This window comes from Tenrec ecaudatus, chromosome X (genome assembly GCF_050624435.1).
Source record: "Tenrec ecaudatus isolate mTenEca1 chromosome X, mTenEca1.hap1, whole genome shotgun sequence".
Lineage (NCBI taxonomy): Eukaryota > Metazoa > Chordata > Mammalia > Afrosoricida > Tenrecidae > Tenrec > Tenrec ecaudatus.
The window spans coordinates 13,577,285-13,596,586 of record NC_134548.1 but is presented as its reverse complement, the minus strand read 5'-3'; the positions used below and the strand labels follow the sequence as shown (position 1 = coordinate 13,596,586).

The 19,302-nt window shown below is 44.9% G+C and overlaps 1 pseudogene; it reads right to left on the bottom strand.

The window, feature by feature from the left end:
* Positions 1–10,648: 10,648 nt before the first annotated feature.
* LOC142433172 (small ribosomal subunit protein uS2 pseudogene) lies at positions 10,649–12,066 on the bottom strand (annotated as a pseudogene).
* Positions 12,067–19,302: the final 7,236 nt, after the last annotated feature.

The window sequence follows — 19,302 nt, the reverse complement described above, 5'->3', positions numbered from 1 at the left end:
AATAGACAGCCAGTTCCTTCTTTGTAGTCTGTTCTGAGTCTGGAAGCTCTTTTGAAACCTGTTCCCTTTGGGTGACCCTGCTGGCATTTAAAATACCAGTGACCTAGTTTCCAGCATCATAGCAACACCCAAGCCACTACAGGATGACAAACTGACAGACAAGTGGGGAATTCCAAATCATAGTGACTTAAAAGAGTAAACATTTTATTGAGCTTACGACTCTGTGGGTTGTTTACTAGATGCTTCTTTTGCTCTAGGTTGGCTCAGCTGATCTCCGTTTGGCTCTTTCCTTTGCCGGTAGTTAGTTGACCAATCAGCTGGCAGCTAGATGGTTCCAGACGACCACAGTCACAGATCTGGTTGTGGATAGGCTATTCGGCGGAGCACTTCAGCTCTCTTCCCTGAGGCCTCTCATTCTCCAGCAGGCCAGCTTGGGCTGGTCTCACAGGGATTTCAGAGTGCCAATCACTGAAAGTAATCAAACCCATATGTGCAAGTGCTTTCCAAACCTCTGCTGGGTTCTCTCTGTTCTTTTCCTACTGGCTACAAATCTGGGTACAAATCTGTCCATTCCCCATATCCATACCCTTGCAATATGTCTTTGCCACACTTTTTATCAAGAGGTGGAGTCTTTTTTCCGCCCTTTCAATCTGAGGTAACTCTGTGACTTGCTTAATGTATCCACTAGGACATAATGTATCCACATAGGTTGTCAAGTATTGCATAGCCTTTGGATCCATAATCAATGTTCGTGGGGAAGTTGAAGTCAAGAAATCAGATAACATATTGCATTGGGTAAATCTATTGCACAAGATCTCTTTAAAGTATTGAAGAGTCAGGATGTGATTGTGAGGAGTACGATGTGCCTGATACAAGCCAGGGCACTCATAATCACTTCAGATCCAGGTACAGTTGGCCAAGGAATAAGGAAGACAGACAAAGAATCAATACAGTTGAATTATCGTGTTGGTGAAAAATATTGAAATACCGTGGACTGACAGAAGAACAGGGAAATCTGTCTTTGAAAAAGTACAGCCAGCATGCTCCTTAGAAATGAAGCTGCTAAGACTTTGTCTCATGTACTTTCTACATGTTGTCAGGGGAGACCAGTCCCTAGAAACAGCAGACACCATGCTTGGTAAATTAGAAGATCTTCAGAAAGGAGGAAGACCCTCACTTAGATGGGTTGACAGAGTAGCTGCAGCAATGGGCTCAAACATAACAACCTGGGGATGGCGCAGGGCCAGGCAGGATTTCCTTCCTTTTGAGCATCGGGTCGCTGTGCATCAGAACTGAGGAGCGGGACCCTTACAACAACTGCTCAGGACATGGGCCTTTATGCATTCCATTTCATTTTTGATCACTTCCAACTTTTCTAAATTCATGTTTTGTACATTTCATGTTCCGATGGTTCATGACCGTATGTGGCTGTCTCTTCTTCTCATTCTAAGTCATGCCCCATTCGCAAATGAAGGTCTGAAAGCTTGGCTCCATTCATGTGATTAAGATTGCCTCTACTGTGGGAGGGCAGCTCATTCCCAGTGGGATTTTGAGTGCTTTCCAATCTGAGGGGCACTTCGTCAAGCACTGTATCAGATGATTTTACTATGCTATTCATAAGACCTATACTTCCCCCACCCCTTTTAAAAAGTAGAATGCTAGGGCATTTTTATTGTTTGCCTTACTCTAGAAGCTCCATTGAAACCTGGCCACTATTGGTGAGCTGGCAGGTATTTGAAATACTGGTGACATAGCTTCCAGCATCACAGCAACATACAAGCCACCAAAGTACGACAAACTGACAAATGAGTGGAGTGTGTAGACTTAGATATGCTGAGAAACAATTGCTTCACATTTTTATATTTTTGTTTAATAAAAGTTTCTAATGTTTTGTGGCACTATTTTTTTTCCTCATATTTTTTTTCCTCATATTGGAGTAGACGTAGCAAAAGAAAGTTGAAATTTGTATGGTGCCTGAGCATAAATGTCATAGTGATCTTGCCTGCAACATTCTGGTATGTCATCAGAATCCCTCCCAATACAGTGCTCGACAAGACCCCTACTAAATTAATTTGCTTCCCCAAATTAAATCTATCCATCCTTCTGAACAATACCATTGGTTTCCAACCTGTGGGCTGCAGATAACGTAGGCTTGCGGTGCTACTGTAAAAATGTAAAGTCATGTTCCCTGAGCCTTGCTTGGAAGATCAATTAAGTGATATCTTCTGGGTGCCCCCACTTCCAAAAGAGGCTGGGAACATCTGGTCTAGGGGAGTCTAAACTCCTTCTTTGTTCTAGTATTTTCTCCTTCTAGACAAAATTTCTCCTTGTCCTCTACCAGCTTGTCTTCTACCTCTCTCCTCCCACCCCCACTTACAAGGACTCTTTGGTCAGTAAGGACGTTCCAAGCCCAGTGTGATAAGAATCAGGGAGCAAATGACAGAGATGAGTCACAAGTATCCCCATTGCTTTGTCCTTGAGGTGACCTGTGACCAGCCTGACGGTTATCTGCAAAAAAAAACCGGTTCCAGGTTCCACTTCATGTTTCAGGTCAAAGGGCCAGGATCTGGTTTTCCATAGTATTTCCTCAAACTCCAAAGCACCAAATGCATTGCTAGTGAGTTGATTCAGACTCATAGCGACCCTATAGGACAGGGTCAAACTGCCCCCGTGGGTTTTTGAGACAGGACCTCTAACAGGAATAACAAGCCAAGTCTTTCATCTGGGAGCAGCAGGGGGGTTCAAACTGCTGACCTTGTGCTTAGCAGCCCAGCATATGACCACAGTGCCACCAGAGCACCCCATGTCCTTTCCTAGATCTTCCTACATGTTTAATACCCTAAGACAACAGCATGTAATTTTGAGTAATTTTTTCCATCTCTTTGAGCCTCAGGTTCCTCATCTGTAAAGTGAAATCGGTGTGGTGATCCCATACTGTATTTAAGTTGCCTACTCCACAGCCTGCCACATAGTAAATGTTCACTAAATGAGGATGATAAATAAGAGTACATTAGGTGTGTTGGCACCTACCATGTCAGGCACCCTGCTAAGCATATTACGGTTAGCCTGCTTATCACATTTTCTTTTTGTGATACGTTACAAAATTGACCGCAATTCTTTGTACTTCCTTTCATTTAAGAGTGAAGTCTCTATTTTCCCTCCTTGCGTGTAGGTTTGGGCCAGTATCATGTGACAGAAGCTGCAGTATGAGATTTCTGAGCGTAGGCCTCAATAGGCTTAGCAGGCATCTCTCTGCTGTTGCTCTTGGGACCCTGCCCATTTGCCATGTAAACAAGCCCAGGCGAGGCGCCTGGAAGCAGAGACAAATGGAGCGATGGCTTGCTTTCCCAGATAAAGCCATCCTAGACCAAGCAGATCCCCGCCCACCCATTGGCCGAGCAGAGTGGCCGGCCTGAAGCCCAGCTGAGATCAAGTGAGCCTGGCTTAGATCAGCATAATCACCTAGTTGATCCTAGTCCAAGTTGCTGAGCCCCCCAAATTGTGGGCTGAATAGATGGTTGCTGTTTTAAACCACCACATTGGTGATGGCTCGTCCTCCGCAATCAAGAAAACACTGTTCTCCTTGAGTACATTTCCCACATGCCTTTGCTTCTAGATCAGGTCATACGACTAGTCCTTCTTGGTGGATTATGAGTTAAAAGGGACACGCATCACCTCTATCCCAACATGGTTTGGGAGCAGGCAGGTCTCCTCACCTCTTCTTCCTCTGTCAACTGGATCCGGAGGTTCGCGCAAAGCACTCGCCAGCTTTAGGGAATATGAAAACACCAGATGGAAAGGACCTGGGATCCTGAATCACCACATGGAGGAGAGCCACGCCCTAACTGAGCACATCCATACGGACTTAATGTGATTAAGAAACTACCATTGTATTCAGCCCCTGAGGTTTGCGGCATCACGGCAGTTAGCATTACCATACCTAGCTCACCGGAATGATATCATCCATTTATCGCCATTGGACACATGAAGAAATCACAGCGAACAGACATCCAGCTGGTCCAAGTTGGAATAAGCTGTCTGATCCATAACAAAGCTATATCCCACTTTACAAAGGTCATTCGAATAGTCATTTTTATCAAGATTGTGTGAGGCTCTAATTTATTTCAGTGGTGTTAATGTGTAGCCATACAATCAAAGCCTTTCCCCTTTCTCACTCTTACCTGGTTCCTCAAACTCCCTCAGCATTGGGATTCAGCTGCCCAGACTCTGAAAGTCTAAAGACCTGGCACCCACAGAACTCCTCACTCCTGGGGGAGCTAACCTTCCTCCACAGCTTTCTGGAGAACTCAGGTCCCACCCCAGGCTGTGCGCTTTTCCACCCTGCCGTTTCCTCTTTCGCTTCCCATTCCTCTCACTTGATTTGCACGATAGCCTCTCGCCAGTAGACAAGGATTGCTGCAGAGAAAAAGCCAGGAATGTTTGTTTCCAACGCTTCCACTCAGGGAAGGCATCGTACTTGCTGAAGCGGAGGAACAGGAAAAAGAGGAGCGCCCTTGATGAGCTGCACGGACGCGGTGGCGGCAATCAGGGACTCAAACGTAAGAACAGCTGTGAGGATGGTGTGAGACCCGGTGGTGTTGTGTTGGGTTACTGATAGGGTGGTTCTGAGTCAAAACCGACTCATCAACACCTACCAAGAACCGTGGCGCCTACTATGTGCCAAGTCCTCTACTGGGCACGGGGGACTGCAATGAACTAAAGAGACAGTCCCTGCCCTCACTGAGCTTACGGCGAAGGGAAACAGAAAAAGGGGAGTGGACAGGATCTTGATAGAGGTGTGTCTCCTCTGCTTAGATGTGAAGGACTATCCAGACAAGAAGAGGGAGGATGTCTTGGGTGACCAGGGCAGTGTCTCTTGACTTTAGCTTGTAGGAAAATCACCCAGAGATGCTCTTTAAAATGGCCACGATGGGGCCTTATGCTCAGAGATGACGTTTTATTGGGTAAGGCCGGAATGAGGAGCCCTTGTGATGCAGGGGTTGAAACACCGAGCTGAGCTGGTAATCCAAAGGGCGATGGTTCCAGGCCACCTGCCACTCAGCAGGCGAAGATGCGGCAGTCTGCTTGGTGATCCTCTGGGGGCCAGTTCTATTCTGTTCGGTAGGAATGCTTCAGAATGGGCTTAATGGCAGGGGGTTTAGTTTGGGTTGGAATTAGGTCAGGAGTGGGAGGCCAGCAATCTGAATTTTTTGTTTAACAAACTCACTGGGAAAGGCCAGTGCACATGATCCTTGGAGAACTCTGGTCTCCAGGAGGGTGCGGTCTTTCACCGAATCTAGTAGATGAAGTGCCAGACTGGGCGCAATAAACAGTGACATGCTACGGTGTTCGGCACACCTGCCTCTCAGACCACACGGAAGAGCAGAGAGCAACGCACACAATGCAATCCACTGAGTCCCCCAGAAAAAGATGGAAGGAAAGGGGAGTTGTCATCACCCAAATGACACAAGAATGTGTCGAATGTAAGTCCCTTGCTTGAATTCAAGTAGCAGAAGGTTTCAGGGAAATGACACTCGAGAACAGACTGGCATAGTCTAACGGTTGGAATGATTTGAGGGGAAACTGTGATTTTTTTTTCCTTACCTCAAATCAAATTTTCATTGAAAGGCAGAATTCAGACCCCAAACAAGCAGCCTGGACTTGTTTCGAGAGCAGCCGCCAGTTATAGCTGTGTCCCTGGTCAGGGGTTGGCCCTGGGAGTGGATCACTGCCCTATAATTAGAGGTTTGGTTCCTGAGGATAGAGCAAGGATAAGTGGGTAGAAATTACAGAGAGGCAAAGTTCAGCTTGTTGTGAGGAAGAACTTTCTAGCAATGTCCAAATGGAATTGGCTGCCGTTTGAAGAACTGAAGCCAAAACTAGATGCCTTGCTGTCTATTTACCGAGCTTCAGGTGCTGTGATAACCGCTCGAGATAAAAGGGAGCCAATTAAGACATTGCCTTTGGCCGAACTGCACGCAGATTCTCGGAGGAGAGAGACTCAAAAACCTACAATTATAAAATGATGTCATGAGATGAGGCCTCTATTAGACTGGGGTTCTCTGTTGCTGTTAATTGCCATCAAGTTGGCGCCTGAGTACGAGAACTTTAAAGTGGCGGCTCTGCCACCTCTCCTGGAAGCGGTGACACTGATCTGCATGCTGAGTCACTCCACGAGAGAAGAGGGGTGTTCGGGGCAGCCCATGTGAAGCCTGACACCATGACACAGTGCTTTAAGGAGGAGAAAAGGAAAGGAGAGGGACAGAACAAAAAACTAGAGCGAGGGAGGCAAGGATCCGATCAGGACGGTTTTGTTTTTGTTTGTTGTTGTTTTTTTTCTCAGTTGAGGTTTTTTTTCCCCTTCGTCTTGAAAACCAGAGAGGAGCCATTAAAGGTTGGCCCAGATGACTTCTGAAGCCCTTTTAAACCTATGATTCTTGGAGTCTAGGAAATGATTTGCTTATAAATCAGTCGTATCTGTATACACGTGACAGGAGGGCATCGTAGTGGGTTGGCAAGGCTGTGGGGAAACAGCCTCTATGACTCTTGGGAATGCCATCTGTTGCAACCGCGTTGGAGGATGGGGTGGCAACGTGTACACAATTACATATACAAGTGACTTCTTGATCCAGCAGTTCCACATCTGGGAACCATGTCAAATGATGCCACTATCCACAGGATAAATCACTTTTACAAACGTACATATGCGAAATCATTCATTATGCCATCATGATAGTTGCAAACAACTGAGAACCACCTAAGTGCTCATACTTGGGAGAGTGGTTGAATAAGAAAAGGACACACCTACACAATGGCAGACTATGCAGAAATGAACAAACAAACAAGGAACGAGGAAATGATATGAAATGCACTCCAAGATATAATGGTAAATGGTTTTAAAAAAGGGAACGTGCAAAAGACCATCCATATCCTGTGAGCCTTGATCTGGATGTAACAAAGAAAGGAATTTGTTTAATTGTGGGGGAGAAAACCCAGGAAAGATAAACCAGAACTTGAAGAGATTGTTTAATCCAGAGGGTGGTCGAAATAGAGTGGAAAAAATGGGGAGAAGAAACAGGAGAGTAGAGGTAAGCCATAGATTTTTAAGAATTAAATCATTTTATTGGGGGCTCGTACAACTCTTAACACAATCCACACATCCATTGTGTCCAGCACTTTTGTACATTTGTTTCCCTCTTCATCCACAAAACATTTGCTTTCTACTTGAGCCCCTGGTATCATCTCCTCGTTTTCCCCCTCCCGACCCCCTCCCCTATGAACCCTTGATAATTTATGAATTATTATTATTTTGTCATGTCTTACGCCGTCCAGAGTTTTATGAGTACATATTTTTATTTTGCTTCAACTTTCAAAACAATATTAATGTTTCACACAACTTCCCAGATGTAAATAATTCATTAAAAGCCGGCTGTGCGGGGCATTGACAATGGTATCCGCGCAGTCACTCAGGGGGATAACATGATCCCGCGGATGGAGAGAGGGATGAAAAGATCTAACCAAGGTCACTCTGCAAAGAATTCACTGTGGAAAACAGGATTTGGACTGTATACTGCAAGGCTAAAGACCAAGAGAAGAAAGAAAACAAAAACTGTCCACAAATACTGCTTCATGAGCTGGAATCAACTTGATGGCAACGAGTTGAGACTATAAACTGCTTTTCCCAGAGGCTTGGTTTAACAATCTGAAACGGCTTTATATGTGGACTGGCACAGAGGAAATCTGAAAATGTATCATGGATAATGAGAGCCAGGTTTCCCCCCGATAGGGAACTAAATTACAAATAGGGCAAGAGAGAAGGCTAGAAAGAACGCTATAGTGTTGGATTGATAAACTTATAGTGTGGCCCATATGTGCCTATGAATGAGATATAAAAATAAATATAGGCATGCGTGTGTATACATGTGTGAGCACACATTCTGGCATCTTTCAGTTCAGTTCCCTCAGAGGGCAAGGGAGCAATGACACCCCAGCAGCCATGAGCATGCCTAGCACCCACACCTTGGTTTCTAAAGACCACTCCCCAAGAAAAGGAACAGGGCAACTTGGAGAAATACTAATGGTAATAGTAATAGTAATGGAACTATGTATACTTCTAAAGTATACATACCTACACAGGTATGTAATAAAAGTATGAGGCTCCAAAGTTGCTTCTTTTCATATGAACAGGACGGGGAAAATGCAATATACTACTGACGCATCTCGTGGTTGTTGAAAGTAAAGTGCTTACAAAACGATAGAGGCAGGTGAAAAATACATGGAGCCAACTTAAAGGAACCCTCACTGGCCAAATCTGGGCCGAGTTGAGCATTAAAAAAGCAATGATCATAATGATTGTGACATAAGTAGCAGCCCTCAGGCTGGTTATTCCAACGATGCTACTTTCACGGGTACAGGGGATAGGACATCAGCATATCTTTCTTGGGGAGATACAATTCATCCCTATCCGGCATGCCCACTCACTGCCGGAGCCCATTTGGAAGCATAGTGGCCCTGAGGCTGTGAATCGTTATGGGAGCTGACAGTCTCCTCTTCTGCAGAGAGGCTGGTAGGTTTGAACTCCTGACCCTGCAGTTAGCAGTCCTACACTAATCCACCAGCACCACCCACCAGGAATCTTTTGAACAGGTATTACAAGCTGCTAATATCATAGGGAAAGCTGAGTGGATGGTTTATAGGAACTCCATATTGTTTTTGAAACTTCTCTGTAAGTCTAAAAGGGTTTCAGTACACACAGTAAAAGGCAGAGACAAATCGCTCCACACACACAAAAATATCTTTATGTTGTGAAAAAGCCAGGTGCAGATTTTTGCACCACGACTTCAATTGCACATGCTTCCAAGGAATACATACCTACACAGGTACTACGATAGATTTGTCATAGACACAGATGAGGGGCCTGCAAAATTGTTTATTTCTATTTTCCCATGACCTTTCTGAAGCCCTCTCATACACATGAATTAAAAGCATTTCAGTATGGGCTGTGGTTTGGTTTACCATCATGACTGTATTTCAGAATCACCCGGACAGCTTTGAAAACTCCTGACATTGGGCTGTATTGCAAAGCAATGAGCGAGAACCTCTGCCCTTTGTCATCCCAGTCTCCAGAAGGAGAACTCGGCCCGATCCCTGGGGAACACAAAATGGGGCGTTCCCATTAGAGGGAGTTCCTGGGCGACAAACAAGATCTGCTCCTCTCTGTGTGTTTAAGTCCGATTTGTAGTTAAGTCCCACGAAGGGCATCTGGTTCTTTGGTAGCTTTATTTTAGTGCTAGAAAAGGCTCAAAGCCTTTCCGATGCTTTAAAACCTGCATGCACAGCCAGGGAAGATGATTGGGAGGAAGCATTTGTTTTGAGTAGGCCTTGATTCAATCATTTCAAAATGAGGCCACATTTACAGAACATTAAAGGGCAAGTAAGGGTTGTCCTGAAGGTGGATGTTCATAACCAGGGGACTTAGTGTATAAACAAAATTATGTGAAAATCATACTGAAGAAGCAACTAAAACTCACTCTGATTTGGAAAACAAAAACAGAACAAACAAACTAATGTTTATGATTTCCCCTTCGTCCAGAGATTCTGAGTTTATTTCTCTGGCACGGAGCCCAGGCGTCAGGAATTTTTCATAGATTCCCAGGTGATGCAGACATGTAGTTGGGGTTAAGAAGCTGGGACCTGTTGGAGACACACCAAATCTGTGCTCGTAGCTGCCTCTGGGGAGGGAAGGTAACATAATGGGAGAAATTCAGGATTGACAAGCGGCAATGGCAACTGGATTTCATATCTGAAGCCAAAATGGCTAAATATTAAACTCAAAACTCACTATCATCCAGTTAATGCCAACTCATCGCATCCTTATCAAGACTGTCACTGTTGAAGGTAGTAGAAAGCCTCATCTTTCTCCCTCGGAGCAGCTGGTGGTTTTGAACTGCTGATTTTTGGTTAGCAGCTCGACATTTTTTGTTTTACTGAATTATCACTTTATTTAACTATATATATATGTAGACATTATATTTAAATATTTATAATTAAAGTTTATATTATAAATATATATACATATCACGTTATTGGGGGCTCTTACAACTCTTCTAACAATCCATCCATCCATTGTATCAAGCACGTTTGTACATATGTTGCCATCATCCATTTCAAAACATTTTCTTTCTACTTGAGCCCTCTTTTTCGTCTTCAATCAACCTTATTCACTGGACAGCTACCACAAGCGCATGGTGGTGGTGTGAGGCACCATCATAGCAACCCTAGGTGCAACCCTGCAACACCACCCCGTTCTCCGTGCAATCCTCACCATTGTTGTTAGCTTTGAACCCATTGGTGTAGCCACTGTGTCAAGCCATCTCGGTGAGGGCCTTCCTCCTTTTCACTGCCCTGCAGCTTTATTAAGCATGATGTCCTTCTCCAGGGACTGGTCTCTCCTGACAATATGTCAAAAGTCTTGCCATCCTTGCCGCTAAGGAGCATTTTGTGCTTAGGCTAAGACAGATGTCTATTTGTTCTTTGGGCAGTCCATGGGACTTTGATTGTTCTTTTCTGGCAACATAATGTAAACACGTCGATTTTTCTTCTTTTGTTTGTTTATTTTCCATCAATCTTATTTCCATGGAAGAATATCTTAAGACCACTCCAAGGCTGTTCCTACCCACTCAGTGACCTGAGCGGTGGGGGCTGCGGACCAGTCTTCAGTCGGGAATGGCTGGATGGCACCGAGGGCAGCTGAAGGCCTTCAGACCTGTCCGCTCCCTCAGGCTGAGAGGCAGTAGACTCAGGAGCAGGAGCAGTCCACTCGCCCTGAAACTGTTGCTTGGTCACAGCCTTTTCAGAGCGACCTGCTCTTCCTTTTCACGGTCCTCTGGGTCTCTGTAGAAGTAGAGATCAGGCAGAACCTCCCACTGGTGTTCCGGGGAGTTGGTGCCCCGCATGCGCAGAACTTCCCAGGCCAGCATCTGCCACATCAGGCCCACCGAGTGAGCTCCCTTGTTCCATGGGATGGTAATGTCCACTTGGCGCAGAGGAGAATCTATGTGACACAGAGCAAGGGTGGGCAAGGTAATGTAAGAGGCCTCTGTGAAGGGCTGGTGGTCAGCCCTGGGGTCAGTTACCACTAGGAGCCGTGGCTCCTGGAAGGCAGCCTGGATCTGGTTAGAGAAGGTTCCTGGAGTGAAGTGTCCAGTCACTGGAGAAGCTCCAGGGGCGGCAGCCAAGGTCAGTGCAGCGCCCTGGCCCCTATGCCTGGAGATTATGACACTGACATCAGCAAGCTTTTCAATGGCAACAATGGCACAAGCCGCCAACAGAAGCTTCTCCCAGATCCAGTTCAGGTTTATGATGGAGAGTTGATGAATCCTTTTGTTCCATCTGGAGGTCAAAGTTGATGGCACCTAAATGGGTTTCTGTGGCAAGGAACTTGAGGACGTCCTCCTTCATCTGCAGGACGTCAAGGGCTCCTGACACTCTATAAGTTTCCCCTTGAAGCTGTGGCAGGGAACCAGGACAACGCCATTCAATCTCCACCTTTCACATGCATATGAGGTGATTGTCAATTCCATGGCTTGGTTCAGAGGCACCTTAGTCTTCCAAATTGCATCTTTGCTTTTTAAGACTTTAAAGCAGCAGTTCTCAACCTGTGGGTTGCGACCCCTTTTGGGGGTGTGTGTGTCACATGACCCTTTACAAGGGGTCGCCCAATCCATAACAATAGCAAAATGAGAGTTATAAAGGTGCAAGGAAAATAATGTGATGGTTGGGGGTCAGCACAACATGAGGAACCGTATGCAAGGGTCGTGGCATCAGGAAGGTGGAGAACCACTGCCTTAAAGAGATCTTTTCCCAGCTTTGCCGAATGCAGCACATCACTTGAGTTTCTGACTGCTACTTTCTAGGGCCCAGTTGTGAGAATTTCGTTTTCTTTCTGCGGAAAGGTGTAATCCACATTGAAGGCTAGCGTCTTTGGTTTTCATCAGTCCTCTTTACTTTCAGTAAGAAGGTCATTAAGGAAACTTCCTTCAATTCGGATGCCACATTCTTCTTCATACAGTCCACTTTCTTGAACTACCTGCTCAGGATACAGATTCCATTACTCTGGTCACAGGATATGACCCTGACACACATCTTTACTGATGTTTAACCACAATATATTCCGAGCATGGTTGCTTCCTAGTTCATGTACCGGTTCCACATGAACACAGTGACATATTCTGAAATTCCCATTTTTGCAATTCATCCAGACTTTATTTTGATGGGCACAGTCAACTGTCTTTGCATAGACAATAAAGCACAGATAAACACCTGAGATAGGTTGAGTTCTCTAGAGCATTAAAACCGGTGAAGCTTAAATACGAGAAAATGTCTCACACAGTTGTAAAAGTCCGTGTCGAGGGGTAGGTTCCAAGTTTTGGGTCAGATGTTAGGCTGGAGGCTTCTCCTGACTATCATAGCAGCAGAGACTAATTTAGCAGTTCTCAGTCTGTAGGTCAGGACCCTTTTGGGGGTCTAACAACCCTTTCACAGGGGTCGACTGATTCATAACAGTAGCAAAATGACAGTGATGAAGTAGCAACAGATATAATTTTATGGTTATGGGTCACCACAACATGAGGGATTGTATTAAAGAGTTGCGGCATGAGGAAGTTTGAGAACCCTTGGGCTAATGAAATAAAAATTTGCAGGAAGACAACAGGCAAATGAATCCATTAGAAACAGGTAATATGGTAGGTCATTAGTTCAACATAGTCTTTTGGTTTTGTGGCTCCAGACACAGACCAGAACAGACCAGAAGAGTTGTGCTCCTGGAGGTCAGGATCCAGATTGTCAACTTACTTATATTGGAAGCAGACTACATCCCTCAGGAAACTTCCTTTCAATTGATTGCATCAGGATAGCAATCTGCAGAAGAGTGTTGTATTTCACTCTATCTTTTTACAACTCATTAGCTGCTCATGGAAGATCCCATTAGAAATGATTTCATTGCATTAAGTCACATCATGGAGTATTACCAAACCCTAAATGCCAAACCACTGCGAACTCTGGCCCAGCCAGGTCGACACAAAATCTAAATAGCATAACACCTCTCTGGTATTTCCTGCTTTCAGCCAAGATCCAGTTGACATCAGCAATGATATAAGGAGTTATACATCCTCTTCCAAATCCAATTTGAATTATCTTCAACCTCGTTTTTCTTGCATGTGATATTGATATTGTTCAATAATTTTTGCATTATGTTGGATCACTTTTCTTTGCCATGGGCATAAATATAGATCTCTTCTAGTCTAGTGAACCTAGGCAGAGACACATGAGCACCTCCAATGCTCCACCAGTTTGTCCAAATATTTCAAGTGGTATTTAATCAATTCCTAGTCTCACTTTTCTCTAATGCCTTGAGTGTGGCTTGGACTTTTTCCTCCAAGACCATCAGCTCTTGATCATATGCTGGTTGAGCACTGACCTTTTTTTATTTGGTACAATGACTCCGTATATTGCATCTTCCTTGATGCTTCCTGCTTCGTTCACTAGTTTGCACATTGACTTCTTCAATATTTCAACTCAAGGTCTGAATGTTTCTTCCATTGTTGTAGCTTGTTAAATGCCGAGCGTGTTCTTACCTTTAGGACTTTGCGCTGTTCTTTACAATACTTTGTCTTCTCAAGCTTCTTTCTCCGATCTTCTGTTCAGCTCTTTTACGTCATTATTTTGCGCATTGGCATTAGCTATGTGCTAGAGCAAGTTTCAGAGTCTCCTCTGATATTCATGTTGATCTTTCCTTTTGTTACTGTCTTTTGAATGCCCCTCTGATCTCTTCACGTCTTTGATGACACCCCACAACTCTTCTGGTCTTCGGTTGTTATTGTTCGGTGCAGCAAGTCTATTCTGGAGATGTCATCTAAATTCAAGTGGAATACATGAGGGGCCTTGAAACACTTGTCAAAAAAATAGAATTAATCTTGGACTTTTCACACACACATTTTGAAGCTCCCTGTATTCAAGGTCATATTTGAATTCTCTTCCATGCGATTCCAGTTTATAATAGTTTTGATATCATCCTGGTCTTCTTTGTTCACCAGAGCCTATCCCCTTTCTCATCTTGCTCTCTGATTTCACCGGTAACACACCTCTGTAACAATGTCACTAAGGGTGCAGTCTGGACAAAACCAAAAGACTATGATGGTGTTCTAGAGGGCATCATCTGTCCCATGGTTATCAGGAGACTTCACCTAACCACACATAGAGAAGGTGTGCCAGCAGAGACAATATCAGTTAGTAGATGTGGGGGGAACAAACTCTGGACAGGAGATAGAAAATGTGAGTTCCCGTCCCATTTCTGCTCCAAGGTGGCCAGGGCACGCTTTGTCTTTATTCCTTCTTGTTACGTCTTTTTATCCTTTTGTGAATTCGTTGGCTACTGAATGTTTATTTTTCCGTAAGGAGGTCTAAGCATCCTTGGAAATAATTTGCCTTATCTGGCATTGACAGTTGCGGTGTCATTCACTAGGAGCAACCTTCTCCGTGATGAATGGGCAGGGGGAAGCTTTATGCCCTGACTGTTTTCCCGTCCCTTATTCCGTGATGTATAATCAGTAAATTCATATTCCACAAGACTTAGAATATCATCCATTAATGATGCCAGCAGCCCCTCTCTGCACCCCATCCTCCCTGTTCAGTGCCTCTATAATCATGGCTCTGGGAGGCAGGAATCTTGTCCATGCGTGTATCTCTAGTGCCTAGACCACAGGAAGCACTGAAATATTTTTGAATTGACTAGAATTCACACACACACACACACACACACACACACGAAGTAAATTGGTTTGCCATCTGTTACTGGCTCCCATGTAGAGCAAATTCTTTGGTCTTCTTTGCAGCTCCATGTAATGGATACTGTGGGGTGCCCCCTGACCCCGCCTTCCAGATTGAAGGACTCATCCCCTCAGCTGCCTGCAGTGTTGGTAGCAGCTGAGTCTTCTCCCCTTGGTGGAAAACAACTGTCTCCGTAATGGTGTGTCCCTTTCCTAGAGACCCTGACCTCAAAGGCAGAGGTCTAAAGGCCTGGGCTCTCACCCTATCCCGGGACAACTTTGCAAAGGAATCCAGCTCTGGAGTTCCCATGGGATCCCCCCAGACCTTTGTTGCCACAGTGTTCCCTTGGTTGGGTGCTGTCGAATCGATTCGACTTCCTGTGGCAGAATACAACCGCCTAACAGGTTTACTTATTTGGCAGGGGGTGGGGTGGGGTGGGGGTCAGATCATCCGGTTTTTCTCTCACAGAGCCACTGGGGGAGTTCAAACCACCGACCTTTGGGGTAGCAGCGGAGTGCTTAACCATTGTGCCACCGGGGTGCCCTTCGTCTAATCCTGCCTTCGGCTCTTCTCTCACGGTGTCGAGGCTGAGAGCAGCTCAAAGAAATTCGCGTGCACACGAATTCCCTCCTCAAAGTCTGCCGTCCAGGGAGTGGGGCAGACAACACGCTGACGTCCGTTTGGGAGGTGCCCTTCTCAGGGCTGATTCATAAAACGAAACAAGGGGAGCTGCGTGTTCGTACCAGGGCAGCATAGACGATCAGGAGGCAGAGGCCTTGGCTCTCTCACCAGGCACTGCTCTGTTCTTCTGCCCGCAGTCTCGGCCCTCGCCCTCGGAGTGTCTCCAAGTCCCTCCGCACAGATCCTGTTACCATTTAAACAGACCCCAAATCCTCTTCTGGGGGCCCAAAGTCACCACACACTGGTTAGTTGAAATGGAATCCTTTGCTCAGGAAGGGCCTGCTTCCAGTGTCTTGTAAATTTTGAGCGCATCCAAAGTTCAAACCCCAGCCTTTCTGCTGAGATGCTAGCCTGCTCCCCACAGAGAAGCCCCCCCCCCCCCAGCTCAGCACAAGGACCCTGGGCACATAACAGCCCCTCTCACAGCTTTGGTGGCAGAATTGTGTCGCTCGGGGTGTCTACCTGGAAATGCTTTCAGCAGTGAGGTGACTTCTGCTTTCTACCATAGGAAAAGGCCTGAGAGAGCCCTCAGTTGAACATGGCTGGGCGTTCTCCCACATTGAGGTAGCCCCAAGTCAGCCAGAGGTGAAGAGCATTTAGATTAGAGGAATAAGAGAAAAATGGGAACAATCAAACGCAGGTTCGCCTTGACTGGTTTTGAGTCAGCCAGGAAGCTAATTTCCTGACTTCCGCCCGACAGATATCCGCCATCTTGTTGCCTCAGATGCCAAAGCAGACACCGGACCTCAGTCCTATAATTATTGTGCAAATGTCTCTTTATTAGCTTCTTAGCAATAAAGGCCTTTTCATGTATTTCTCTCTCCACCTGTGCACGCTCACAAAAAAGGGACGCTTTCTCTGGAGACTCTAATATTTCTCTTTCAACCTTCCCTACCTCCCCCTCCCCCTCAGCAATTCATTTTTTTCCCTTTATATTTGATAGAATCAAAATCAGATGTGTGGCCATCAGGATATGGTAAACTGTACTCTTGGTGTTTCATCATAATAGCATGTTTGGGGCTGAAGCCAAACAGTGGCAATTGCTTTCTTTCAAAGAAAAATTGTGTTTAAGTGGGAAATAAAATTCTCCCTCTTCACACCATTCTCAATAATCACCCAACTCGCTCTGGGTAGGATATTTTATGAAGATATTTTATAGACTATCTTAAGTGTTTCAAATAAGTGCATTTGGTACCTTAAGAATGAACGAATCAATGAATAAATAAAATATAGTAAAGGTTTTAGCAAATAATTTTAGATCTACGGACTAGGAAAAATTAAGGAGAAATCTGGTTTCAAAGAGTAAAGCTTAAAAAATATAGAGGTAGGGGAAAGACTATGTGGCTTTGCTCTGGAAGCAAATATAATTGGTCTGGAGTAGAGATTGATTATATTTTAATCTTACCAATGGTATTTGGGGGCCTTCCACTACCCATGCATTTGGGTCAAGCCATGAGTACAAAGAACTAGGGAAGCAGCAGCAATTCAGAAAAAGATTTTGTTTCAGGATGAAAACGACTCATCATGATAGGGTCTATTATTATGCAACAGGAAGTAATAGACTTTAAGTGGTGAAAGACATTACTTAGTAAACACTTTTTTTCCCTCCAAAATATGAGGAAAAGAAAAGGGGAGACAAGTTTACTACCATTTGTGAGATAAAATTGGAGCTTCTATAATCTTGCAGACCTCCAAAAGAACAGATGGCCTTTCTCAAGAAATGACAGTAGAATCTTATTGTATTATTTCTATTAGTTTACTCTGGGAATCAGAAGGGAAATCATTTTCTCAGATTGAGGTGGTGTCATTGCCGTTATCAGACTAGAAGGGAAAAAAGATCACGTCTCCTGCTTTCTGCACTACAATTTATTTACTGAGAGCTGTGTGTCATCAGTATTGCTGCCAACCATCACTTTCTGCTGGAGATAACAGTCCTAGTGAGCGTGATGACGATGGTGTGATAGAGTTGAGCGTGAAGAAGGTGATGGTGGTAGAGGAGGGATGGTGACACCACGAAGGGGGTGATATGAGGAAGGTGGTAATGGTGACAATAGCAATGGTGACCATGGTGGTGGTGATGTGGTGAGGGTGGCAATGGCTGGAGTGGTGGTGGTGATGGTGACAGTGAAAATTATCTTGGAAGTAAGGAAAATGGGGATAGTAGTGCTGGGGCTTGTGGTGGTTACATAATCTGTTGTCGATTGGAGACTTAAAGTGAAGGGGTAGAGTTTGCCTTGCCAATCAAGTCACAGTTGGATGACTTCATTTGGAGATGCTAAGGAGAAAAATAGCTCATTGGAGGCGGGACACAGGCTTACTCCCAGAGAGATATTCTTGTTGACAAGCCACAAGGAGACAGGTTGATGGCAGTCAGAGCCTCGGAGCCGAAGGAACCATGTGGAAACCCCTGCCAGCGCTGCAATGCCTTTACCGCTACTGGATTCATAAGATTTTCCAGCCACGTGCCTGTGATCTTCCTGCATTCAGCTTCATTGAATGTGTAGTGTGAGTCGGAAGAGGAATTTACAGACTGGTTCTGGACATATGGGCATGGGCTGGGATACTTTCTTAATGTACCATTGCTCTTGTATATATAAAGCTCTTTCTTATTACATACCTGTGTGTCTATGAATTTGTTTCTCTAGTCTCCCCAGACTAACACAGGGATGGAGACGATGGTAGAGGTGATGGTAATGGTCATGGTAAGAGCCATGGTGATGCCAGTGGTACTGATAATGGTTATGGTCAGGGATGTGGTAGATACAGTGATAACAACCTTTTGCAGAATGGATTTCTCTCTTCAGATGGCTCTGAGGGTACCAACTTCATTCTGAGTCTCCTCTAACCAATCTTTCAACAGTAATGAGTGGACTTATGAGGGGGCCTCAGAAATTTCGTGGAGAAATTCCGTTATCTTCCAATTCCATTTTGTCAGAAGCTTTGAGACGCCCCTTGTATTTGTTCAAGCCTTCATTCACCAAATATTTATCTAGCATCCATCATACTCCAGCCACTGTTTCGGGTTCTGATCATGAAGCAATAGACAAATAAGTAAAACTCCCTGCCCTAAGAGTGCCTCTATTGTAACCAGTGAGACAGACACTAAACGATATCGATTAGCAAAATATAAAAGATGGAATGTGACAATAATTCTAAGGAGAAACTGAAAGTATGAGAATGAGAGAGAGAGAGAGAGTGCAGGCAAGATAGGGTGGGGTGGGTGGGGGGTAATAGTTTAGGTGGTTGTTTAAAAAATATTCCCCCTCCCTCCTGGTGTAGGCAGAGAAGACTTCATTAATATTGGCCTTGGCCATGCCATTTCCTTTGACCGATGGCATGTAAGTGAGATGTGATGTGAGCAGGGATCTTGAATGTCCTGGCTTGCCTTAGGTGCTGTGGTGTTATGGCATGAGAAGAACATACCATAGGCAGCCATGGCCCCTTCATTCGGAGCCTCAACCCAAATAAACAGAAAGCAGACCTGGCCCCAGCCCACAGTAGAGAGAAAAAGTCCAGACTGCCTCACTCAGACCTCCTTTTCAACTCTGAAGAGGGACATAGATGCTTGTTGTCAGCTACAAAGTTTGAGGATGGGGCGTTAAGCAGCCTGATTATGGTGATAGCTGACTAACACAGAGTAGTTCCAATTTTTCATTGGGTGATCGGGAGAGGTCTCATTGGGAAGATGACATCTGAGATAAAATCTAAAGGAGGCTATTATGGATTTCATTGTGTCTCCCAAAAAGATATCAAGGGATTTTTAAAAGTTCGTGGAAAAATTCCACTCCCTTTAAA